General features: G+C 48.5%; 1 long non-coding RNA gene across 9 annotated transcripts; it reads left to right on the top strand.

Annotated features, from left to right (window-relative positions):
- The first annotated feature begins 167 nt into the window (after window positions 1-167).
- LOC103560645 (uncharacterized) lies at window positions 168-24235 on the top strand. Of its 9 annotated transcripts, XR_011529158.1 has the most exons (10): window positions 168-302; window positions 1596-1736; window positions 3853-3921; window positions 4002-4067; window positions 6097-6157; window positions 6486-6590; window positions 14132-14248; window positions 20880-21048; window positions 21817-21931; window positions 23287-24235. It is a non-coding gene; the product is annotated as an uncharacterized lncRNA (long non-coding RNA). The 9 variants fall into 9 exon arrangements; XR_011529155.1 differs by lacking the exons at window positions 20880-21048; window positions 21817-21931; XR_011529160.1 differs by lacking the exons at window positions 4002-4067; window positions 6097-6157; window positions 6486-6590 and having other exon boundaries at window positions 21812-21931.
- Window positions 24236-25546: the final 1311 nt, after the last annotated feature.

Here is a 25546-nt window from a genome sequence, read left to right as displayed (position 1 = left end):
TCCCCTCCTTCTCGCCCGGCGGGCGGCCGAGGCAGCCTCGGCACCCGGCGCGCGCGGGCCCTTTAAGAGCTACACAAGCCGAGCTGCAGTTTGACATCAGCCGGCCGGCGAGGGCGCGCCTGGAGCCGAAGCACGTGCCAGGATGTTTTATTGCCGCCGCGGCTGCGGCCGGGCCGGGAGGATGTGTGTGTGCATGCGTGTGTGAGTGTGTGTGCGCGCGCCCCGGGGGCAGGGAGGCGGGGGGCGGCGGCGGGCGGCGGAGCGCGGGGGCTGGTTCCTGGTCCCCGGGAGAAGCCAAGAAGGTAAATAGCAGCTGCTGTGCTCGAGCCTGGGAAAACCCCGCCCCCTGCGCCTGGCCGGGGCTCATTGGCGCGCGCTGCGTGTGGGGTGTGTGTGTGTGTCCGGGGGCCCCCTCCTCCGGCCCCCGCCGGGCCAGGAATCCGAGGGGGCGGCGGGCTGGGAGCCGAGTCCCGGCGCTTACCACCACCGCCCCCCTCCCGCCTCCCCCCGGCCAAGGTCAGCCCTTCCGGGCGGGGAGCGCACGCCCCAGGGTGGAGAGTGGGGAATTATTCCAGTGCCCCACTCCACCCCTGATTTCGGGCTTGGGGTTTTAACTCGAAAAGCCTCACTAGCAACAGCCCGGGGGAGAGGTGGGGGCCTTCTGGTTTGATCCTTGCCCCGGCCCTCCCCACCTCCTCCCTCCTCCCTCCTCCCGCGGGGCCCCGGCGCCCGCCGCGGTCACGAGATGCCTGACCGCACTTAGGAAGCGGCCGGGTCAGCCTCCTGCCTCCGCTCGGCGGCTGCGGTTAAAGCGTCTTCGCGCCGCCCGCTCCTTCTCGGGGCCCAGGGCGGCCAGGCAGCTCCCCCGCGCTGCGCCCGGGAGGCCGCCGGCGGGCGGCCGGGAGGAGGTGGGCGGCGCGGGCGGCTGCGTGCTGCCGGCTGGCCGGGCCGCGCGCCGGGAGGAGCCGCCGCCGCCGCCGCCGGGTGCCACGTGGCGGGCGCCGGGCCGGGAGCGCCAGGGCTCTGGCGGCGGCCTCCCTGGGGGATTTGCCGCGCGGGGCGGGCGACGCGCACTGCCCCGGCCAGCCGGCCGCCACCGCCGCCGCCCGCCCGCCTGCCTGCCCGGGTCTCCGGCCCCCGCGCCCCCACCCCCTCCGCCCTTCCCGCCGCCCGGGAGCTCGGCGCGCTGCTGCTCGGGCGGCTCGGGGCAGCCCAGGAGCCGAGCGTCTTGTTTGATGTCGGACCCCCGCCCTCCCAGGCTTGGAGGCCACCGGAGGCCTGGCACACATTTCTCAGACACTTCATTCCTTCCTTCCTCCGAGCTCCCCACTGAGATAATGTTGTAAATGATTTCACCAGATCTCGTCCCGGATGAGATTCAGTGGTTCCTGACTCTGGGTGACCTTGGGCGAGCCCCTCTCTTTCTTTCATTATGGAACGCACGCACCGTGCCAGACAGTGTGTTAAACCCTGGGATTACGACGATGAGAGAGACAGTGGCAGCCTGAGAGGAGTTTCCAGTCAATTCTGGAGGCAGACAGACACTGAGTTTTTGATTGATGACTGGGCATTCCTCTATTATTCCTTTCTCTTAGGGCTTGGATGATGGCCTGAGAGATCAGGAGAACCTAAAAGAAACACTAAACTACACCTGTATGGGCCACAGCATTGCGAGTCTACTGGGGATCCAGGGATGAAAAAATAGTTACTGCCCTCAAGAGGTGTACAGCCTAGAGGTACTATACTCATGAGCTCAGCTAACATCTGTCTGTTTCCTGTGTATTCCTGTGGTAGGTCCTAGGTTCAAGAGAGACTGTTCTGTGTCTAGATAGAAGTAAAATGCTGTGGAGGTTTAGAATAAATTACTCATAAGTTGGGGTACCCTGGAAAACTTCCTGGAGGAAGTGGCCTGTGCCTTGTGTCTTGAAAAATAGGTAAGATTGGGGCATTGGAATTCTGGTGTGCCATGGGTGGGCTGGAGAGGATGGGAGTACCCATGATGTTAAGGGCCTAGACTCTGGAGCTTGAGGTCCTCATTCAGGGGCTGTGGTCTGGGGCCCAGGGTGTGTGACAGGCAGGAGTATAAGAAGGGACAGAAGGAGGAGGCTCGAGGCCATGTCACAAGACCCTTAACCGTCCTGCTGAAGGACTTTGGACTTATCTGTAGACCGTGGAGAGCTATGAAATGCTCTTGAGCAGAGAAGGGATGTCCAGGTTCTCTTTTAGAAAGACAACTCTGGCAAAGGTCTGGAGAGTGGCTGGTAGGGTTTGGAGGCAGAAAGCCTGTGAGGAGGTTCAAGCCAGTAAAGGAGGCTCCTAAGTGACAGGTGTAGACTGACTCTCCCCCGGAAACACCTGCCTAGAACCAGCTCACCTGGGCATTGACTGCACATGTCCAGTGTTCCAAGTTCAGCAGAAACCTGCCTTCCCTTTAATGCCATGTTCCCCCATGATCGGGAGTCTAACTAAGGAATCGTTGTGCCTCTGACCGTATTTACCTTCCAAGCCTCATTTCCATCTTCCAGGACAGCCCTCGAGTCTGCAGCCAAACCTTTACCTCATTGCAGGCTTCGCTTACTCACTCCGGCCCCTCCGGCTAATCTCTGGGATTTTTGGTGTTTCCTTAACACTCTGCAGAGTGGGCTGTGCGCTATCATGTTCTGCAGAAATGATGAACAATGCCTCCTTTGTTGACCTGCAACCTGGGCCAATGGGGGAGGACTTATCTTTCTTATTTTAAACAGATGGAAAAGTGGTGATGACAGAAAATTGTCTGCTGCTTTTGAAAGAAGTGGAGTTTTCCTGTGTGTTTGACATCCCCTTGGTGAAAGGTGACGAGCCTCTGAAGTTACCCTCCTTTCTGCCATGCACACTCTGGAAGCTTCTTAAAATGCTTCTGCTCAGCATCTGACTTTTTAAAAACTGCATAAATACATTGATCCAGATTTCTCCAAGGAGCTAAACTTTTCCCGCGGAAGCATGTTAACCTTTTCCAGGTTGCCCCCAAACCCAACAGAGCCAGTGACTTCCTCCACTATGCTCTGCTGCAACATTGACTGCTGTCCGCTCCTGGGCCCTAATTGACTAGCCGAGTATGCCACCCGCTGTCCCTGTAGCCTAGGAGCCTTGTTTGTCTCTGATTGTCCTCTCCTGAAGCCCCCTGAAGGTGCGTGGAGAATGTTGCATATAGTCAAGTCAGGGTCTCTCTGCACTGCCTGAAGCGGCCTTATTGGTCAGATAGTTAATAAGCAACTCGTTTATTGCCACTTTTGGAGTTTATTGCTTAGACTGGTAGAATGGACAAATCACGGACACACACATTTTTAGATAGACAAACGGGTCGGTCAAGTAACCAAAAATTTGCCATGAATTTGAGTCTGGGCCAAACAAAGGAAAAAACCAATCCAGGAAATCTCCAGCTCTCCACCCTTGTCATTCAAGAAGAAAGTTTCTTTGCAAATGTGTGCATAGACTGTTTTTCAGTGTCGTTATCCTGGGCAGTGAAAATAGCACTCATGGATACTCTCCCCACCCCCTTCTCACATGGAGAACTAAGCTCGTAAGCTCGGGAGAAGACTTTTGGGTTTGGAAGGCTCCTCTGGGACAGAAACCACCTTTATTTTTCAGTCATCCTCCCTCTGTCCCAAAGCAAAGAGAAAATTGAACCATGTTCATCCGTGGAAGTCACTTCTTTGATCCCGCTGCATGGTGCCCCATAAATACAGCCCTGTCTCCTTCCCCCGCCCCCCCACCCATCTGCCCCGCGAAGGGTGATTTTTCTGTCTTATTGCATCACCTGTTTGCTTTAAACCATAAATACCTGCCTCTGGTGAGACTCTCTTTTGTCCTTAGGTATCGGAATGGTTTGTGGGTTTGGTTGAAAGCTACAGAGAGGAGAGAGAGCGCAGAAGAAGAAAAAAGGTATTTTGCCTGAGGACTTGAAGCTCTTTTTTCCCTTTTCCTCCGCTTGACTGACTTTCTCACACTCAGATTCCCTGCAGCCTGCCAGAGACGTGGTAGCTGCCCTGCCAAGAGCTATCCTGGGAGGGCCATTGAAAGAGCCTCCAGTAAGTACACACTGGGTGGATTTTCTCCTCCCAGGACCTGCTCCGCACCTGTACAGGGAGCCGTCCCCCACGTATCACCTGATCTCAGCCCTTTCAGAGACCGTGAGAAAAATAAAGTCCAGGAGAGAAGAGATGTTTGTCGTCTCTCCAGGGCTGCAGCCAGCTCCCTGTGGTCTGCGTGCCCAGAAACAGCACATTCCTCACCGGGTATGCACGCGTGTCAGCCCGCATGCATGCCGGGTGGGGGCACCGGGAAGGAGAGGGAAGCCAGGGGTCACGTGCATAATGACTGCCTCTCTGCCTCTGTTTACTGGCATCCGCCTGACTGGTAGTTTTATGATCCTTTACTAGAAGCATTACTATGGTCTTCTAGATAAGACTCCATATATGCTGGTCACAGCAGAATCCATAACCAGGATTTCTTACCTTAAGGTTCATGGATGAATCCCCAGGGGGCCTATTAAGCTCCTGAAATAGAATTCAAAATTACTTCTCTACACGCGTATTTAGCAGGAACTTCATAAATACTTTTTGAATAAATGAACCAATGCATCACTTTTTCTTTTTCCTGAGGAGAGGATTCATAGCTTTCAGCAGAATCTCAAAGCTTTTTGTGACCCAAAATGGTTGAGGAAACTGATCCAGGCAATTTCTGCTTACAAGGGGGTACTCTAAGCCCCAGAGAGGGCAAGGGGCTAGCTCAAGGGCCTACAGCACTCCATGGCCAGAGTGGGGGTCAGAAGCCAGCTCAGAGCTCTTTCCACCACCCCACAGTGCTGGGGTCCTTGATAAATTTAGGATGGGGTTTTGGAGTTGTGGTCACCGCCAGAACCTGGCTTTAAAACAGACATTAATAAAGAGACTGTGAATTTCCAGAACATTTTTTTCCCTTAATTCTGAAGCACTTGAGCTGCTCTGCACCCAAGTTTTGGATGGAGAAAGGGTTAGGCCAGAGAGCCAAGTGTCTACGGAGAGAAGAAGATTCAGGAATGCTTGGAGCAAGAGCCCTGGTTGCCATGCAGAGGCATTAGACACAACTGCAACTTTGCATTCCATCTTTGATAAAAATAAGTTAAAGAAAACTGCCTGGTTGGTTTCTGGCTGAGCTGGGACCTTGAAGGGCAAGCTAGGGGTGGCAGTGGAAAACACAAGCTTTTGACATGGGCTGATAGCAGCCTGTAATGCTTTCTGCCACCCCCGTCACTCCCCTTGGAAAACTTGACCAGAACCAGTGAGCCCAAGGGAATGTGCCTTTTCTAATGGGCTCTGAAGGAGGATGGTTGCCAAGAAAGCCTTTCCCAGTGGCGTGGGGGCAGGGCCCTCTGGAATGGCTTAACTCCCACATTTGGCTCAGCCACAGCGGCATTGGTGGGAAGGTTCTAAGTGTGCTTGTAGCTTAACCTTTTCCCCTGTGAGCAGGGCTGCAGGGAAACGAGCCTGCAAGCCCAGGGATGAAGGAGGCCGTTCCTGAGGGGTTGCAGGCACGCTGGTTTGCACGCTTGTGTGTGAAAGGCTCAGAATTGCACTGGGGCCTCTGGCAGGCTCAGGAAGGTGGGATGAAGCCTAGCCCCTTTAAACCCAGGACATGCATTTCTTTGCCTTGCAGATGGCTGCTCCAACTGTGACATCAGATCACATTTCTCAAAAAAAATAAAAAACAAAACCAAAAAACTCAGCTAGCCAGGAAGACCATTTGGGTAAAACTTAGGACCTGAAAGTGATGTGAGATGAATTTGTACAACAGACTTTTAATTAAAATTGCCATCATTGTTATCCTTCCCTCATTTCTCAGCTTGTAGAAACGGGGTGAGGGAAGGCGGCGAAGGGACCAAAGAGGGGGCTGAGTTGGTCCATTCATTGAATGCATGGGAAAACAGCCCAGGAAGATGTGACTTGCCCAAGGTCAGACAGCCTCCCCAGAGAGGGAATAGCAAAACCAGAGTTAGGCTCAGGTTTCCTGCCCACTAGTCCAGAAACAGGCCCCACTCTATCTCTATAGGAGAAGAACATTTTGAAATATCGTCCACAGGAAGTGACTAACGTTACCACCAAAGATGGATTTTCCAGTTGAGGACCAGAGCTGCCTGCTGGTGAGTGACTGTGGTAGTGTGGCGAAACATGCCCAGCACAGAACAAGGTTAAATTCCAGGCTTGCTGCACTGTGATTCTCTCTTGGATTTGCTCATCCCTCTATAACCTCTGGAAAAAAAGAGGTCTTGATTTCTAAGTTCCAGCAGATAAGAAGCCACTCACAGGGACCACACAGAATTGTCATCCTGCCTCTCAGTCAACCAAGCCAAGTCACATGTCATCCCTTCTTTCTTATAATTGCCCACCTGCTTCTCTTATTTGTTCTCTAAAAAGAAAGTTGGGAGAGAGAATATTTCTGGTCCCCTGAATCTTCTCCATCAATACTAGGTTTTTATCAGAACCAAAGAAGATGTGATGCTAGAAATATCGAGAAGGCATTGGAGCACAAAGACATTGAGCTGCTGGCTGACTTCACATTTAGCCGAGGGAGAGGTGAGAAAAATAAGGATCCCAAGTGGTCGATAAATGATATTTGCATGTGAAAGATATATTTTCCTATTAGATACCAGGCTTAGGGAAGAAGAGAAGATGGTCCAGGTGGCTACCACGACTGCAGCTTAAGACTCTGGTGGGTTCCAGTGGGGTTGGGACCTTCTGGTCTCTCCCACCGTTGGCAGTACCTCTCCCCCAGTCTTGTAGTACTTGACAGTTTACCAGGCACTTGCTAGTCCATTACAGCATTTTGTCCTCATGTCTAGCCTTATGATCTAGATTAGAGGGACTTTGGTGGAAGGCCCAGAGAGGGAGAGAGGATTCAAGCCATCAGTGCAGGAGACACTTGGTTGGACCATGGGCTGTTGGGGGCATAGGATATAGAATAGATGAGCTTTCTGGAAAACAGTACCTCTAGAGAGAAAAGGCAGGGCAGGGAGCTTAGAGGGCAGGAGAGAACCAACTTTTCTTTCTCAGCCACAGGGAAGAATAAGATTTCCAGAAACTGGAACAGAGGGGACAAGGGAGATGACTGTCAATTTAGTATAGAATGTCAGTGATCCAGAGGGCATCTTTGGAGCAAGGAGGAAAGGTCCTTTCTCGTGGAGCGAAGCCAGGAGGGAGGGAGAGGTGAGGGGAAGGAATCCCACTTAGCAAGAAGATGACTGAGCAGGTTCTGGAAAAGACACGAAAAGGGGATGACCATAGTCTCCCCTGGGCTGAGGCTAGAGCTGCTTAGTTCAGCAACCAAGGCCTCTGAGGGGCTTCTTGGAAAGAGCTTAAAAAGGGAGCCCAGCTCTGTGACTGAGGGCCCCTGTAGGATACTGGAAACTGCGTCCCTTCTCCTTACTCACTAGCTTTGTTCCATGCTGTCTGTACTGCTATAGGCATAACATAAAATCCCATAGACTGAAAGGGATTGTAGGATTGTTCGGGGGTGATGGCAGGGAACAGGGACAGTGGGGAGACTGCATCCTGTTCTGTAGCCAGGCTGAGGGTGGTGGTCGCGGAGAGGAGGTGGCGGGGTGAGGGTGCTCAGGACCAAGGGGGAGGCAAGCACATAGAATCCTTGTAGCACCAGGGAAAGAACCAAGGACCAAGGGTTCACCTCTGGCTCCCTGACCACTGTGGGCAACCGCCCACACAGTGCGGTGCGTTCTGGGTCCCCTCAGTCCCACTCAGCAGGAGACGTTACGTGAGGCAGGGAGAAGAAACCTCTCCTCTTGCAGGGCTGGATTTCCACAGGCCAGCGTTAACTGAAATCTGAGAGGAGCCAGGGAGGGTGAGCTCTGTTGTAACATGCTCGAGTGTGGCAGGCTTGCCTGACCCAGGGAAGTCCCTTGATAAAGTCCCAGAGCATTGCTGGCTCCTGGAGGAGGTTGCCAAGCCCTGCATGTATCATACACACATCTAGCGGTGGTCTTTATCTCGATAGGCTCCCACAGTCCCGGAGGGACCCAATACTCAAGTTCAAGTATCGGATCTCCTTGTCCTGGGTGGTTATTCAACCTCTATACCCTCCTCACCTGTCCACAAAGTGGGCAGGACTGCACTCGGGGCAGACCTAGATGTGGTGTCTAGACCCACCTGTCATCTGGACCGAGGGGTGGGCTCCCCGCTTGTTTTCTTTGTATCCAGTGAACCTGTATGGATGGTAGTCAGAGAATAGAGTCAGGGTTAAAACCATCCAATTCTCAATTGCCTGAACTTAACTTGAATTAATTCAGTTCAATGAATATTTTTGGCACCTACTATGTAAAAGGAAGAATTACACACCTATTTTGACAGTTGCTTGCATCCCTGCTTGCTATTCCAATGCTATTCATCTGTGCAATGGTGACATCTCCAGTTTATGTTATAAAAATGTCCCCTTTACTTCCCACATTCTTCACCTCTATTGCTTCCCTGATAAAGAAGCTACAAAGCTCCTTATGGTCTCCAGTATAACGCCCTTCACAGGGTAGGCACCCCCGAATATTGGGAGAATATATGCATGAATGAACTTTGACTTAAGGAAATATGTTTTATTAGCGATTCAGTGGAACCCTCAGAGAGTCAGCATATTTTGCCAGATTTTCTTTGGTTGCTGAATCAAAGGGGTGGGTTGACTTTGACCACTCCTGGTGACCACCTCTGGGCAGCTGGGATCCCCTGCAGACACTTCTACTCTGTTGCAATCAGGTGAATTCAGAGGAGTCTGTGGCTGTCCGTGTTTTCCCAGGCCTATCTTTATTGATGGTTATTAAAGACACACCACCACATGGCAATCCGAAAGTACAAAGCAATTCCCAGGGTAAGGTACGTGGGAAGAAGTGAGATACTGAGCTCCCAAACAATTCTACTGTAATCGCGGTGTGCCGTATCTACGTATAGTTAATAAGTAAGATTTAAGCAGGGGTGTTCCACCACTGGGCAGCAGATGGAAAGGAAAAAAAGGCCAGTGGGGACATCACTGGTCCTTCTGGAAAACTGGCAAAAAAAAAAATGAGAAGGGGGACACTTGGGAAAGGTGACTCTGGTGGGCAGTCACCCAGGTGGTCTTGGCGCCCACAAAACGTCCTGAGGAAGGACCACTGATTACCTCTTCATCTGCCCTCATTCTCTATTTTCATGCCAACCCCTCATGGAAGATTCTGTATAACCAAGAAGTACCTAGTAGTCATGCCTAGACACACTGGGTTAAATAAGTGTAAATACGGCACACAAAAACACCTGTTTTTACAGAGCACCCCAACACACCTGTTGTTTTACGATGTTGAGTGATATCGATAAAGGAGGCTATAAAGTCGAGGTGAAATGGCCTCTTATATTTAAATAGCACCTTCCCCTGTGAACTTCAAGTGTTTTACAGCTGAGATTTGACTGCCCTGGTGATTATTTCTGTTAGGAATGTTGAACACATATCTCTGTATATGTTCAGGAAAAACTATAGTAGGTGGCTAAAAGGCAGATTCTGGAGCCACACTGCCTGGGTTCCTGTTCTAGCTTGTTGGCCTTCTTGCTATGTGACATCACCATTCTGTACCTCGATTTACTTACCTGTGAAATGGGGAGGCATTCATGGTACTTACTGTATAAGACTGTTATGAGGACTAATTTATGTAATGTGCTTAGAATAGTGCCTGGCATATTGTAAATACAATATAAGTTGCCAGCTGCTTTTATCATTGCTATATATGTATCTCTGACATGTGAGACAGGTACGTACCCTCGTGCGTTTTTTAAAAAAATCATGAGATATTAATATTCTCGAAGAAATGGATGGACAGCCACTGTGGTAAATTGGTCCCTGAGTATTTGACAGATCAAAAGCTTCGGCCAGTCTTTTATGAATCCCAGGCTGTGAGAGGAGGAGAAACCTAAAGAATTATCTGGCTCCTTCTTCTTGTCCAGGGAGGAATGGTCTCTACCACGATCACTGTGGTGTGTGGGCACATGCAGAGCTTGGGGTAGCCCTGCCCTGAATAATTGAAACTCTCATTTTCTCATGGAAAGGAGAGTTGGGGATAGAGGCAAGGGCATCAGCATGGGCCTGGTGCACAGGATGTGTGGGCGAACCCTCCCCCCACAGGAAGGAATGGGAAGGGCTGCAGGGACACTTAATCCAGGAGAGTAAACATGGGCAGGCCCTCCCTGGATCCCAGTCTCACTTGTGCAAGATAAGATTGGTGGGAAAGATAAATGTCTGAGACCTTTCCTGCTGGCGTTCCCGCAGGTGACCATATCATTTATCAGGGACACTTTTGAGAGTGAAAGGTAGTGCTCTTAACAGTTATGTCAGGACAACTGGCATCCACTGGGCCACATGACCCTCCTAGTTCTGCGGGCCCACGATGGCACATGCTAGATTGCTCATCTGTCTATTCAGCTGTCTTTTCGTCAGAGATGCTTCCTATGAGAAAGTGAGAAGAAATATTATTTTTAAGTCGCTAAGGTTTTAGCACTTGTATGTCTGTGGAAGGTGATACCATTGATCTGCCTTCCATAGTTGGGGGGCGCCCCATCTTCGAACCTAGAGGACCTTGCTTACTGTATATAGGAGAAGGGAGGGGCAGAGGAGGCCCCAGGATGGTTGTGCTCAAGGTGTGTTTGACAGGCCTTGCTTTCTTCTTGATGGAGCAGGTGTGATCTGAACTTCCCCACCATCTGTTAGTTTGCAGCCAGGTTGTGGCTACAGCATAGCAATGCTGCCGTGGACTCTTGCAGCTACCGACCATGGCTGAGAACCTCCATTTGTCTGGGGCATGTGAACGTGAAAAAAGCTAGTGCTACCATTTGAAATCCAGGCCATTGTTTAATGGCCGAAGGAAGACCCCAAAGGAAGGAGCATTTTCCCACCTGAAATATTTGCCCTCTTAGCCTTGAATTTGACTAACTTTTTAAAGGTAAAAACAAAACAAAACAAAAAAACCCAAACACCTTTTTTCTGAATAGGTCAAAGTCAAGGTTTGCTCTTTGTTAATTTCCTTAAAAAAAAAAAAAAAAGACAAGAAAGCAAAGAAAAATGGCTCCCTGGCTTGAGTGTTCTTATATGTGCCTCTTTAATGATTAATAATACCTTGTGGGCTATTGTTTGATGTGGCCTCTGCTGGTTTGAACAGGAGAATACTGATTCACTCTTAAGGCATTTATGAATCACAAGTGTTTACCCTGAGACAATAAATGAAAGGGGGAGATTAAAAAAAACACACACAAATATGCTGAGTTCTTTGAGTAAAACCTGGCGATAACGTGGGATCTGAGTCTTTGATACCCTGTGTGGGGCCCACTGCTGTCTCTCACGGGGTAAAGATTGTGTAGAATGACCAAACGCAGGCTTTCGAGTTGTATAGATTTTTCCTTTCACTTGCTGATAGTTGTGAGGCCACTTTTTCCCTCCATCTCTATGTCACATGCATTCCTTTTCTTCCCACCTGTCTGGTCACTCCATGTCAGTGGTTTGCAAAAGGGTCTTTAGGGACCCCCTTTCTCTTGAGTCTCACTTGCTACCCTCTTCGGTTTTCACCTGAAGCAAGGCAAGGCTCCAGCGGGAACCCAGAGCGGGAGTTGGAGACCTGCCTTAATTAAAGTGGGGCCGGTGGGCTAGAGAGAATGGATTCAAGAGATTAAGAGATTGGTGACTGACTGGACCACGATAGGGAAGGAGGAGTCAAAAGATGACACCTGGCTTGTAGCTTGAGCAACCGTCTGCATAAACCCTTCTTCCAGAGTTCCACTTTTAATAGAAACTGCTAGACTTATTTTCCCTTCTTTCTCCCCCAAAGCCTAGAGTTTAGTGAAAAAAGTGCCAAATTTGCCCCTGACGATTCTTTTAAAAAGATGTTTTATTTTGAGATAATTTTAGACTTACAGAAAAGTTGCAAAAGTAGTAGAGCTCTCTTATACCCTTAACCAGCTTCCCTTATGATGCCATCTTATATAACTGTGGAATGATCATCAAAAGTAAGAAAATAATCTTGGTACGATACTATAAACTACAGACTTGTTACACGATTTCACGATTTTTTCTACTAATGTTCTTTTGCCCTTGTGTTTCAGGACCTCATCCAAGAATACAGTGCATTCGGTTGTCTTGTCTCCTTAGTCTCCGTCACTCTGTGGCAGTTCCTCAGTCTTTCCTTGTCTTTCACGACACTTTTAAGAGCACTAGTTAGTTTTGTAGCATGTCCTCCACTGGCTTCTGTCTGAGGTTTTTCTCGTGATTGCATCGAGGAGCTGTGTTATTGGGAAGAACGCCCTGAGGTGATTTGCCCTTCCCAGGTCAGGGGCTACATGATGTTGCTCTGTAGTCACGTGGTGTTCAACGACATGGATACGTTCTGGGAAATGCGTTGTTTAGTTGATTTTCTCATTGTGTGAACATTCCTAGAGTGTAACTACACAAACCTAGATGGTATAGCCTATACACACCTAGGCAGCATGGTACTAATCTTATGGGATCACTATCGTATAAGCAGTCTGTCATTGGCTGAAATGTTGTTGTGCGGCTTGTGACTCTATCTCAGCACTGTTGTAAACCATGATCACAGGTTAAGATGGTTTCTGCCAGTATTGCTCACTGTAAAGTCAAGATTTTTTTCCCTTTGTATTTCCTCAATGTTTTGGGGGCCATCTTTAAGACTATGCAAATATGCTCTTTCTGCTTACGCTTCTGCCCACTAAGTTTAGTCTGTCAAAGGATCTTGCCTGTGGCAATGAACACTGTGGTAATCTAATAGTGAATTTCCATTTCCCTCGTTCCTTCCACATTTATTAATTGGAACTCTTTTTTTAAAGATTGGCACCTGAGCTAACAACTGTTGCCAATCTTCTTTTTTTGTTTTTTCTGCTTTTTCTCCCTGAATCCCCCCCAGTACATAGTTGTATATTTTTAGTTGTGGGTCCTTCTAGTTGTGGGATGTAGGACGCTGCCTCAGCGTGGCCTGATGAGCCGTGCCATGTCCACACCCAGGATCTGAACCAGTGAAACCCTGGGCCACCGAAGTGGAGCGCACAAACTTAAACACTTGGCCATGGGGCCAGCCCCTGGAACTCTTCTTAAGGAGGGGTTACATGATGTTATATTGTAATAAAGTAGAAATTTAAAAATTCATACTCTTTTGGAGCTTAAATTTTAGATGGAGAGATAGACAAGCAAAATAAGTCAATGGGTTAGATAGTATTAAAAGGTGACAAGTACTATAGAGAGAAATCAAGTCATGAAGGGAGAAGGGAAATGCTGGGAGGTACAGGTTTAAATTGCGTGGTCAGCATAGGCCTTAGAGAGAAGACTTACAACTGGGGAGGGAACCAGCGTGTGAATATCTGGGGTGTATAAGGGGGGAGCTTTGTAAAGAGAAGAAACAGCAGGTGCAAAGGTTCTGAGGCAGGACCACACCTGCGTGCTCTAGGAAAGCCAGGAGGCCAGAGTGAGTGGGAAGAGGAGTGAGAGGGAGGAGAAGCAGAGTGACAAGGACAGATGGTGCAGGCATGGGGCCATTCTAATGACTTGGCTACTGCTCTGAGGGAGGCAGGAGCCATTGCAAGGTTTTGAGCAATGGGGTCACGTGATGCGCTTCACATTATTAAAAGATCTCTTCAGCTGGTCTGGTAGACAAGGATGGAGGGAAGGAGACCATGCTTAGGAAGCTATGCCATTCATTGCCAGGAAAGTCTCCCTTGTGGCCAGCAGCTTCAGGCCACCTCCTCAAGCCCCACGGCATGTATCCTCCCCCCTCCACCTTGAAGTGGGGCTTCAGGAACAAGTTTGAGAAGCACTGGCTGGCCACGTGGACTCTAAGCTCTGCCACCCCTCATCGGGGCCTTCTGTTTTCTGCGTCCGCCTTTCTTCTCTCCACATGCACCACACACTTCTTTCTGCCCCGTTCCGCTCAGGTCAACCCCCCACCAACATTTGCTCACAATCTCTCGCCCCTCAGTGGTCTCTGCCAGTCAAGATCCTTCCATCGTTCCTGGCTCAGTTCTGCTACCCCCAGCCCCAGTCTCTGAACTTCTCCTCTCTTGGTCCAGGACACTAACTATGCTCTGTTTCACGTGTGCAGCCCCTGGAGACAGACCTGGCCTTAAAGACCCCTGCAGCCTCAGGGCCCCTCAAACATGAGAACAGGCATGAGGTGCTTCATCAGCTTGGCGGTTGGTTTGCTGGTATATGGCATATGGTAAGAATGAAAATATTATCTTTCCTCTTAATCATCCAAGTACATTTGCATTATATTCCACATCTATTCCTATTTCTTTTGACATAAAAATAGTGTTTCGGCCTTTCCCTCTGCCCAACCCTTCAAGTAAAATTGAAATTCCAAATTTTCTCTTCTTGGGCCACTCTGTACTCCTGGGGGTCCTGTGTACTCCAGTTTGAGAAGTCAGATGAAGGGTAGAGGGAAAAGCAGGCATCACTGAGGGGTCATTTACTGCCAATGGATTTTTGTCTCTTTATCTATTGGTTGATTTAACTTGAAAATGCGTATAGTTAAAAATTTCGATGGGGCTGGCCCTGTGGCACAGTGATTAAGTTCACACATTCTGCTTCAGTGGCCTGGGGTTCGCTGGTTCAGATCTCAGGCACAGACCTACACACCGCTCGTCAAGCCATGCTGTGGCAGGCGTCCCACATATAAAATAGAGGAAGATGGGCACGGATGTTAGCTCAGGGCCAATCTTCCTCAAAAAAAAAAAAAATTTCAAGCAGTACAAAAGGGTTGATCCTGAAAGTGACCCTTTCATCTGTGGCCCCATCCTGCAAACCCTGTCCCAGAGGCAATTACTCTTCTCCTTCCCTTATATACCCATCCGGGGATTACTAATGAACAGTCAGTGGCTGGTAGCAGACAATAACTACCAATTGAAGGTAAGCTGAGGCACTGTGAATACCAGCCAGCCTCCAGGACTGCACCTCCCAGGGCTAAAGGAGCTCCCGGGCAGAAGGGCCGGCTGCAGCACAGCCAACCTGCAGTGTTTATTGTTGTCTTTGGCTCAGACCACATAGGGGTGAGTTTGCAAAGACTCCACACTCGAGTGGAATTGGGGCATCTGGTACCACCCTCTTTGGCTCCGGGTCTGTGCCCTCACGGGGAGAGTCGTTGTCATCGAGATTTCCCAGGTTGGCTGTTGTCTATCCCTCAAAATCAGCCAGCCAGAGAGAGGAGCACAGCCAAAAGCTACATCAGGAAGAAAGGCCGGTGGGAGAAGGGGCGGAGGAGGCCAGCCCCTGAGCTGCGATTGCAGGAATGCCCCGGAGATGACAGCGAGGTTTTGGGGGGGAGCTTTATGCTCCCTCCCCACTCCTTCTTGTGACTCAGAGGCTCACCTGAAAGGCAGTCTGCTCCCTCTACCTTTCCCGTGGGAATTCAGCACAGCCAGCAGAACCCCTGAACTCTGCTGGGCCACTGCCAGCGACTTTCAAGTCTTTCCCCCTGCCGATCACAGTGACATGATGTCGTTTTTATTGAGCCAAGATTAGATTTTTTTTTTTTAAGTTTTCAAAAGTGTGGTTCACATGATCTCTAGTACTTTTCCTATTGCTGGAAGACCACAGAGCTGCCAATTTCAATTTGCTTCAGCTTTTATCACTAGAAGAAGCTTAAAAGAATAAAGAGAGGGGGAGAAAGCCTGGATGAAAATATTCCACTTGGCCCTGGCAGTTAGCATGAGGGTGGCAGGGGACACACGCATCGCCCACTCCCTTTTGTGCAACTGGTGTAACAGGAAGATGTCAGGAGACGGAAGTTGGGCCTGGCTGCTGGACAACACACAATGTCCACTGGACCAGAGAGTTTTCATGCCATAGGCACAGAGGGAACCTGTCACCTGGAGTCACTCACGGTAGCCAGGAAAGTGTTAGAGAGGATGCTGATCTATTGGCAGATGGGTAAAAGAGACTCATAGAAGAGTTGTCCTTCCTTTTAGTTCTAAATTTACTAATTCTCCTCTTTGGAGGCAAGATTTCCCATTCATTCATTCATTCCTTCAGCATATTTATTGAGTACCTACTGTGTGCCTGGCTCTGCTGGGAATGCAGGATGAATAAGGCAAAGTCCATGCCATGCACCATTTTTAAGAAAAATTGAAGAATGCCTGTTTGCATGGCTCATGGTTTTTCAGGTGCCAACTCAGCCATCAAAATGGGTGGCGTGATGGAAAGTAGTGAAAAATGTGAGATCGAATCACATTATTTTGGCATAAAATTAGACAATGTGGTCTGCAGGAGTAAAGGACATGCTAGCGAAATGTCTCCCACTCCATGGTCGTCTTACAGTGGAAACAGCATTTTAATATCACCACCGTTGACAAGCCACTCTCAGATGCCTGATAGTCTGATTCTCACGAGAGCCTGTGCAGTGGAGAGGGGCAAATTTACCCCAGCTCTACACCTCACGCAGCACACGAGCAGTATGCAATGAGTGCCTGTTGAAGGAATGGTGAGTAAACCCCCAATTTAGGGGGGCGAGGCAGGTTCAAGAGTAGTCAAGAGATTGGTCCCATGTCACCTCGTAGTAAGTGGCAGAGCCCAGACTGGAACCCAGAGGTCTTGAATACACACGTCAAGGCCTGTTGTCACTCCTACAGGCACCACTTTCTGGGGACTTCTCCAAACCGCTGTCCTTCCTTTGACTGGCAGGAAGGTGACTCTGGAGTCAGCTTCCTTGAAGGTGGCAGAGAGTCTTGGAGAGTAATTTCAATGGTCGGAGGCCAAACTGACCTCAGCTGTGGACAAGACACCTCGTGAGGAGACCCTGCCTCCTTGCAAGGTTCTCCCAGGGTTGGGTCGATTGGGCTAAGAAATCTGGGCTTCAGGTGTTGTTTTTTGGGTATGGATTTCTAAACTGTCCCAAACTGAGTTGGAAATCTCCTTTTGAAAGCCTATGCGTCTCCCCAACTCCTTCTGTCTCTGTCAGTTATGTGGATCAGAAAAAGCTGGATTCAGAGCAATCTTGTGGAGAAACGACTCCCTGTTTGTGCCTTTAAAGCCTTGGTTTTTCTCCTCTCCAGTGGCATGGGGGCCGTCATGGGAGCCGGCTAATTCCCAGGGAGTTTAAAGTCTTCCTCAGCTTATAGGGCAAGGCAGCCTAATTGCAGCTGCAGTATCTGGGCCGGGAGAGACCCAGAGAGTCATTGAGTCCCTTCCGCTGCCTCCAGGGGAAGAGGATCCGAGTTCCTGCCCAGGAGCCAGTGCTGTGTATGTCCCTGCCAGGAAATGCAATGTGGGGCCAAGGAGGAGGCCACAGGAGAGGAGAGTCTGTCTGGATTTAAAGGGAGACCAGAGGGTTGTGAAACCCCATCTTCTTGTCCACTTTACCCTAAGAACGTGAGGTAGTGCAGAAAGCTTTGGACTGGAAGTTAGAGAAGGATCTGAGTTCTGGTCCGACCTCCTCTGTAGACTCACGGTGTACGCGAAGATGGCATTCGTTGCCACCTCTCTGGGCTTCAGTTTCCCCATCAGTGGTCTAATCGTTTCCAGCCAATGCTGGAGGAGGAGTTTCCTGCCTAGGAGTGCAGGGTCAGAGCCTGGAGGTGGCGCTGAGCAGGGGGGCCTTGCAAGCCCTCTCATCGTCCTACCAGAACGGACGGCTTCTGCCTGTGCACGCATTGCACGGCCTCACGAGATTCCGTTCAAAGAAAGTCTTCCATTGGTTTTTGTGTTTAAGTTTGAAAACTACCAGCTAAGATGCTCTGAAAAATTCTCTCCAACTCTAGAATCTTATGATTCTTCCCTGTGCCTCCCTGGCTTCTGGACCTTGTCTCCTGTAACCTGGAGCACATTGTTCTTTAACCATTTGTATGCTTATTTTTCTCTTTTTTCAAAGGCTCCCTGCAGCCCAGTTCCACAAATGATTATGAGCACGTGGACCTGGTGCACAGACTGCCTGGGGCAGAGTATCTGCCCTTAAACTGCTGGAGCAAAGTTGAACCAAAGTTCAAAGAACAAAAATCGAACAAAGAATTACAGAACTACCCAGTGTCTTACTTCTAATATCCTTCGCCGATAACCGGTGCCTTGTCTCATCTCTCTAACCCTCAGCCAGCACGTGTAGGACACTTAGTAGGAGCTTGGTGAATATTTGCTGAGAGGATTCGTGAATGAATGGCTTGCTCCCCTCTTTGGGAGGAAGCACAGATGTACCCGTAGCTCAGGGCCTTCCCAGGACTGGCTGGAGCTGTGTGGACGCCGTGGGCTCTGGGTTTTCCTCTTACGAGCTGGGCTGATTACAACTGTTGGTTGTTGTCACCTGTTATCAGCTGAATTGTGTCCTCTGAAAAAAACATATTGAAGTTCTAACCCCCGGTACCTTAGGATGAGACCTTATTTAGAAATAAGGATTATTAAAGATTTGTGGCAGGGTTGTTGCAGATGTAATTAGCTAAAATGAGGTCAAACTGGAGTAGGATGGAGAAGAGACACAGAAGCAGAGACACACAGGGAGAAGGTGGCCGTGCGACCATGGAAGCAGAGGATGGACTGATGCATCTACAAACCAAGGCACTCTAAAGAATGCTGGCAAACACCGGAAGCTAGCAGAGGCAAGCCAGGATTCTCCCCTATGGGTTTCCGAGGGAGCGTGGCCCAGCTGACTCCTTGATGTCAGCCTTCCAGACTCCAGAACTGTGAGACCAGAAATGCCTGTTGTTTTCAGCCCCCCCAGTTTGCGGTACTTTGTTATGGCAGCTCTGGGAAACTGGTAACCACCCCACCCTCGATATTATGCGTAAAAGGAAAATCTATGACCTCTTTTCCTTTAACTTCTGTGAAACGTTCATGGGAAAAGCTCTTTGGCTTGAACTTACTTTTTGGAAGCGTTAACTATAGTTTCTCACCAAAATATTTCATGTATTTAAAGCTCTAAAAGCTTGGTATGTTGGGTTATATGTGTGGCATATATTCGATACTGAAACAAACAAATCAAAAAGCAAACATCCTCCCCCCAGACAAACAAAAAAAGCTCCCCCCTTAGTCTTCATCTTTTTTAAGGCTAATTTGCTGAGAGTAGGCTGCTAAGTTTGACCTGAGAGCTTGCATACTGTTCAGTGTGACGGTGACTGTTACTTCCCCCTCTAGGAGGGGGCATGATTATCTGGGTTAAATATGGTGCAGAGTCATTGTCCATCTCTCCACAGAAATGATGCCTCTTGCTTCTGCATATCTTCCTCTTGCTTTGTTTCATCGAGCCATCCTCCTGGGGGCAGATTTCCAGCTCTGGCTGCTCCTCTGGTGCCCTTGATCAAGGAAGCATGGCCCTTCCCCCTCAATCCTCAAGGAGATTGAGGAATTTGTAGGACCCACCTCATTTCTGGTTATTGAATAACTGGCAGGGCATCGAATGTCAGGGCTAAGAAAACAGACCAGCCTACCTGTTAAAGCAAATGACATCATAGCCCAGGCAGTTCTCATGGTGTCGGCTTGCACTGTCTGTCAGCAACTCTTTCATCACAAGCCCCACTTACATCATACTGTTCTGAACACCTAACCTGATCATTGTCACTGTGCCTACAACATGGGTGAGTGACAGCAGCTTAAGGTTCTGATTAAGGCTGGGCAGTCTTGCATGAGGGGGAAGGGGTCTTTTTTTTTCAGCCTTAAGAATGGAAGATATCAATGGGGAAGAAATGAGGGGCTTATTGTGTTTTAATTCAAAATTCACCATTAACTTCCCAACCTGGATTTCCAGCCCACGGCTTCCCTCAGCAGTAGATGGGGAGAAGGGCAAACCATTAGCTCCTCCATCCTTCCCTAAATCTGGCCTACCTTACTAGGCCTTTCCTGCGGGGAAAAGAAGGTTCTGGCACCATTTCTCCGGCATGGGTACCACAGCAGCAACACTTATGGAACTCTGTGATCCACAAATCTTTGATGTGGAAAACAATGTTCTCTGGGCTTTGGCGGATGACCAGATGGCCTCCTTTAGGTTTTATTTATTTGTGGAACTGCTTTTCACCGCTGGTCCTGGATTCCCAGTTAATGTCTCTGAAAGATCACCACGAAGATGAGAAGAACGAAAAATGATCTTGAAGAGTAAGTCATGGTTTCCTCAAGTTAGAGTTGGGAAAATTGGGGGGAAACTGAAAGGGATTTCATTATTTTCAGTGATGTTAAATTCATTCATCTTCTCACTCATTCATTGACTTATTCATTCATTCATTCAACAGACATTTTCTAAATGCCCCTATAGGCCATGCACTGTGTGATGTGTTGGGGAAATAAAGACAATGTCACAGTTCATTGATGCCAGTGTGACTTGTGCCTTAGGAGATGTCTGTCCAGGGGGCTGAGAGAGTCGTAGGGAAGAAGGGAGCTCAGCCAGTGGCCTGGGGAAGAAGGGAGGGGAGTTTTGTCCTGGGACTAGAAGAGCGATATTTTCAAAGCATAGGCCTTAGACCTCAGAATTTCCTGGGGGAGTTTGTTAAGATGCAGATTCTAGCCTCCCATTCCAAACCCACTGAGCCAGAGTCTTGGGGATGGGTCTGGGGAGTCTGCATGTTGACTCTTAGGTACTAAGTTGGAAAATGTCTGCTTCAGGATGCTTTAGGCTGTTGCATCAAAAAAGATGTTTCCAATGAGAGCTGGAGTCAGTGAATGCATAAGGAAGGAAGTCTGGCCTTGGGGTAGGGGCTCAGAGCCCCCTATATCTATAAATTCATTTATAACTGAGCCATTGGCTGTTGTAGGGCTGAGCAAGGGACAGCCTATGACGTCTTTTTGCAAAATGTGATAGAGCCCTATGTCCCGTAACTGATTTCGTCTCAAAGCTTCAGGGATCTCCTTTCTTTTTGTTGTTTCCCCTTGTCTTTTCTAAGGAAATCGTTTGTATAGGAGGTTCGAAGACCTCCGTACGACTCTGAGGACATCACTGGGGTGAATGGTTTCTGTTGCCTGTTGCTCAGCCACCTGCTCGGGGAGAGTTAACGTTCTCCTTCGAGGCTTCTTTTGTGGAGGACCTGCTACAGCGCTTGCTCAAGTCTCCAGGTGATCTTCAGCTGAGGAGAGAAAGCCCTCACCAGTTCTCGATAGTGTTCCTTAGCTCTCAATAAAAAACGGGAGAAAGGGCAGTGAAGGGGCAGGCTGCACACCACCACATGTAACGTGCCGTTTGTTCAGTGAGTAACCACAGCTGGAGGAAATCAAAACTGCAGATGGGGTTCCCTTACCATCCATTTGTTCCTTTGACAGAAATCTATTGAGTTGGTATTACGTGAGTTGCTGGAGTTTGGGCTGAATAAGACAGACACAGCCTCTGCCCTTGTGGCAGCTATGATCTAAAGGAAGAGAAACAAGGAAACGATGGATTGCAATGAAGTGTGCTGGGAGTTAGGCTAATTCTCCCGGGGGTCCTCAGTGCCCACAGACACTGCCCCTGACTAGGGCTGGATGGCTCGTTGGTACTCAGATATGCTTGTCCTGCGTTCATTTCTTCCTTCATTCGCAAACATTGGCTGAACCCCGTTATGTGTCATGTTGAATGAATTATGTCCCAGACTCTGCACTAATAACCTTAGAGGCAGATTTAAAAAAATGAATGTACAACCTTGTCCCGAGGAGCTCAGAGTCAAGTGAGGGAGTCAGACAAACACATTGCTTCAAGGCTGGAATGAGTCAAGTGTGCAGTCGGGGTCTGTACCAAGCCACAGGGGCATGTGGGGTGGGGTGGGTGCAGCAAGGGCAGAGCGGTCGAGCAGGGACTGCTGAGCTGTAACTGGAAGCATATGTAGGAGTTTTTTCGTTCTTTCAGTACAGTCATGCTCCACGTAAGGACATTTCGGTCAACGACAGACTGCATATGTGACAGTGGTCCCATATGACTAGCATCATACAGCCTAGATGTGTAGGAGGCTATACTATCCAGGTTTGTGTAAGTACACTCTGTGATGTTCGCACAATGACGCAATCGCCTCATGATGCATTTCTTAGAGCGTATCCCCGTTGTTAAGCGATGCATAACTGTACTTCTAGTCAAGAGGTTAACTGATATCTATTTCATCATTCAATCATTTAGGAACTATGGCTTGAGTCCCTGTGACGTTCTTAGTGAAGCAGCTAGACAAATCATTACGACTCGCTGGTCTCCTGGCAGGTGACAAGCTACAGTCGAGCCCTGGGAGCAAAATAGAAAAAGTGGAGGAATCTGTCTCTTGCCCTCAGGGAGCCCACAGTTGCCCTGAGATGGCCAAATGTGTCCAGTCACCTCCAAAGCTCCTAGTTCAAAACAAGGGACATGCTGCCCACTAGCAACAGTGGGTGTCCTTGTGGGTGGGAGTGAGATGCCCCCTCCCCAGGGTGAGGCAGTAAGTATAGCTCTCAATTTTTGGAACAGAATGTCAGCTCTGTTGTCTTCCAGGCTGGTATCTAAAGTATGAGGATCTATGGACAGCTGATATATATATACATATTAACAATAAAGTTTATTTTATTTCCAATTATAACATAATATATGCTCATTAATGAAATAGAAAAATACAGAAAATGTGAAAGATAGCATCCTCATTATTTGATATTTTTCTTCTTCTTTTTTTTCTTCTTTTTTCTGGTGAGGAAGATTGGCCCTGAGCTAACATCTGTGCCAGTCTTCCTCTATTTTGTTTGTGGGATGCCACCACAGCGTGGCTTAATGAGCAGTGTGCAGGTCTGTGCCCGGGATCCAAACTGGCAAACCCCAGGCCGCCAAAGCAGAGCATGCGAACTTAGCCACTACACCACTGGGCCAGCCTCATATTTTTCTTCTTTTTCTTTCGTGATTTTACATGGTTATGATCATTGTACATATACAATTTTATTCACTTTTTCTATTTAACATGATAGCCACATAAACTTCATTTCATATCACTGCATGATCTTTCATCATTTATATACCATGATTTACTTAATACATTTAAGCATATAACTTTTTAAAAATTTATTTCCCTTAAGATAGATCCCCAGAAGTGGAATTGCTAATGAGAGGAGCATTATTGAGACTCTCAATACATACTCCCAAATTGTTTTCCGAAAGGTCATACCAGTTTTTATTTCCATAGAATATGGGAGTGCATGAGTTTAATTCTAAATTGTCTGCTATTTATTCTTGCTGAAAACATGATTAAGACAATGAGTTAAGTGCTATCCTGGTATCTGATTGGGTCAACACACAGAAATAGGTTTGAATTACATTAGTTTAGTTCCTTTACGTTGAATTATAAATTAATACTATGTCTTTAACTTTTATTACAGACTATTACAAAACAAAAAAGACTCTTTTGGCATCTTCTGCTAAAGCATTATTGATGACCTCATCCATTGGACTACTCATGTTCCCTTGTATCAGGACATATTCCTCTTTAACTTCAGCCGTATTTCCATTTGTGATCAAATAATGATACCTTGGCTATCAGAAGCTCATTGTTCGCATCCGTGTTTGCTGGAAGTAAGGACTCTAAAACCATCTCTCCTCCTTTTTCAGGGTGATTGGGAAGACGACCCGACCATTAGCCAAATGCCCATCAGCCTATTAGCTTAACTGATGGTGAAGTAAGCTTCCAAAACTACAGGTTCTCTTTTAACCTCTGTATGGGAATGAAGTGGGACCTCCTATTCCCTCCCTGAGCTAGACATTGGGACCTGCATGTTCTGCCCAGAAGATGCTGAGTCTACTTATTAAGCTACTGCAAGGAAAAGATTGTGGGTCTACTTCTAGAAACCTAGCGGGGTAGGAGCAGTGGGGAAATGGTGACCGTCCTGCTGGGTGGTGGTGGTCGGGGTTGGGGGGACAATGAGGGGTGATTCCATGGGCAGGTGGCTTATCATAGAAACTCAGGGAGCAGAGAGCAGGAGCCTGTCCTGCTCCAGTGAGACCAAGGAGCATGAGGCAGTGACTGCATCACAGTGCCCCTGACTCAGCGACCCCCTGCTGGCACTCATTTCCTTGGTTAGTCCTCCTCTCTGAGAGAGAGAGAGACAGACAGAGATGGGAGGGTTCCACTCCAACCCTCCCCCTTTGTGGGCTGAGGAGGGCAAGTCTGGAAAACGAGGATCATTGCCAAGGGCACTTAACTGCAGTAGCCAGCTTAACCTGGATGTCTGCTATAATTGTCCTTTTCCTCCTGCAGTGATGTGTCTGATTTTTCCCTCCATTTGTATCTTGAGCTTTGATGTTATAAATGTACTTATTTTTCAATTGTAAGCAACATGAATTTTTGTTTTATATTACATACAAGTAGGTAACCATAAGCTTGGAGTTGTAAGGCTAACATGAGCAAGACACAATGAACAAACCAAGACATTTGACGAATGAGGCCTTAAAAGCTGGAGTCAGTCAGAACCGGATTTGTCAGCCACCATTTCTCTGTGTGGCAGGGCCAGAGCTGGGTTCCACTGCCCACTGCGTGGAAGAGTCATGAGATCAAAGGCAGAGCTGGAGGAGGGACTGATCGTGACTAGAGACGAACAATTGCCGTTTCCTTAGCCCTTTACAGTTTGTAAAGTTCTTTAACACCCATTACACCGCTTAATCCTCATGCCAACCCTATGAGGTGAATATTGTTATCATTCCCGTTTTACCCATGGGGAACTAGGCTCAGAGAGGTCAAATGGCAGATCTGGGTCTCCTGGCTCCAAATTTCATCTTCATCCCCATTCCCTGTCCAACACTGTCTGAGCTGGATGAGGAGACCAACTTGACTAAGGGGGAAGAAGTGGTCTAGAGAGCAGTGGGAAACAATGTGTTGAGTTAAGGCCAAGCCAGGCTGAGGAGGTCCCTGAGAGCCAGGCCATGCAGATTTCATGCAGAGGAAATAGGGAGCCATGGATGGCTTTCAAGCAGGGGTATCACATGATACAAGTGGTGAGATCCATGAGTCTGTTAGCTAGTGTGCATAGAGGATTGGGAGATAGAAAGAGGGAGTTTGGGAGTAGAGATGCTAGTGACAGGGGTTCTAGAAGAAGCCTGGGTCTCCAGATGATAATGTTAGTACCCAGGATATCATCAGTTTCTTTCTTGCGATTCATCACTGTCCCAAGGAGCTGGAACTGGACACCACTGAAACATTCTGTCCCCTTCATTCACTGTCTTTATTACTGAGCCAGTATCTCTGAGATTTGGTCCATGCTATTGTCAGCATTTCTGCTTTACCCTACCTCAGGGCCCTCTTTAAGTAAAGTTGTGATTAAAACAATGCATGAATATGACTTAGAGTTGGAGCAAACAGTGACTTGACTTTTATTATCTTTAATGAATATTTACTGAGAACTGACTATATGCTCAGCACTGTGCAAAGTTCCTCTGTTGGAGAGACAGACAGAACGGGTGGCAGAACAGCTTGTTCATGTGGCTCGTGGGCTCTGGGGTGGGGGTGGGGCTGGAAGAGAGGGTGTGGGGGAGGGGAAGGGGTAAGAGTTTAGACAGAGACACAAAGAAAGTGAGACAGGGCTACCAAGCCCGGCTCCTTTTCACGCTGGGGAGGTGAGGATTAGGTATGGATCCACCCGCAGCAGT

Source organism: Equus przewalskii, chromosome 18 (assembly GCF_037783145.1).
Source record: "Equus przewalskii isolate Varuska chromosome 18, EquPr2, whole genome shotgun sequence".
In the NCBI taxonomy this organism is placed as follows: Eukaryota; Metazoa; Chordata; class Mammalia; order Perissodactyla; family Equidae; genus Equus; species Equus przewalskii.
This window is presented reverse-complemented; position numbering and strand designations above follow the sequence as displayed.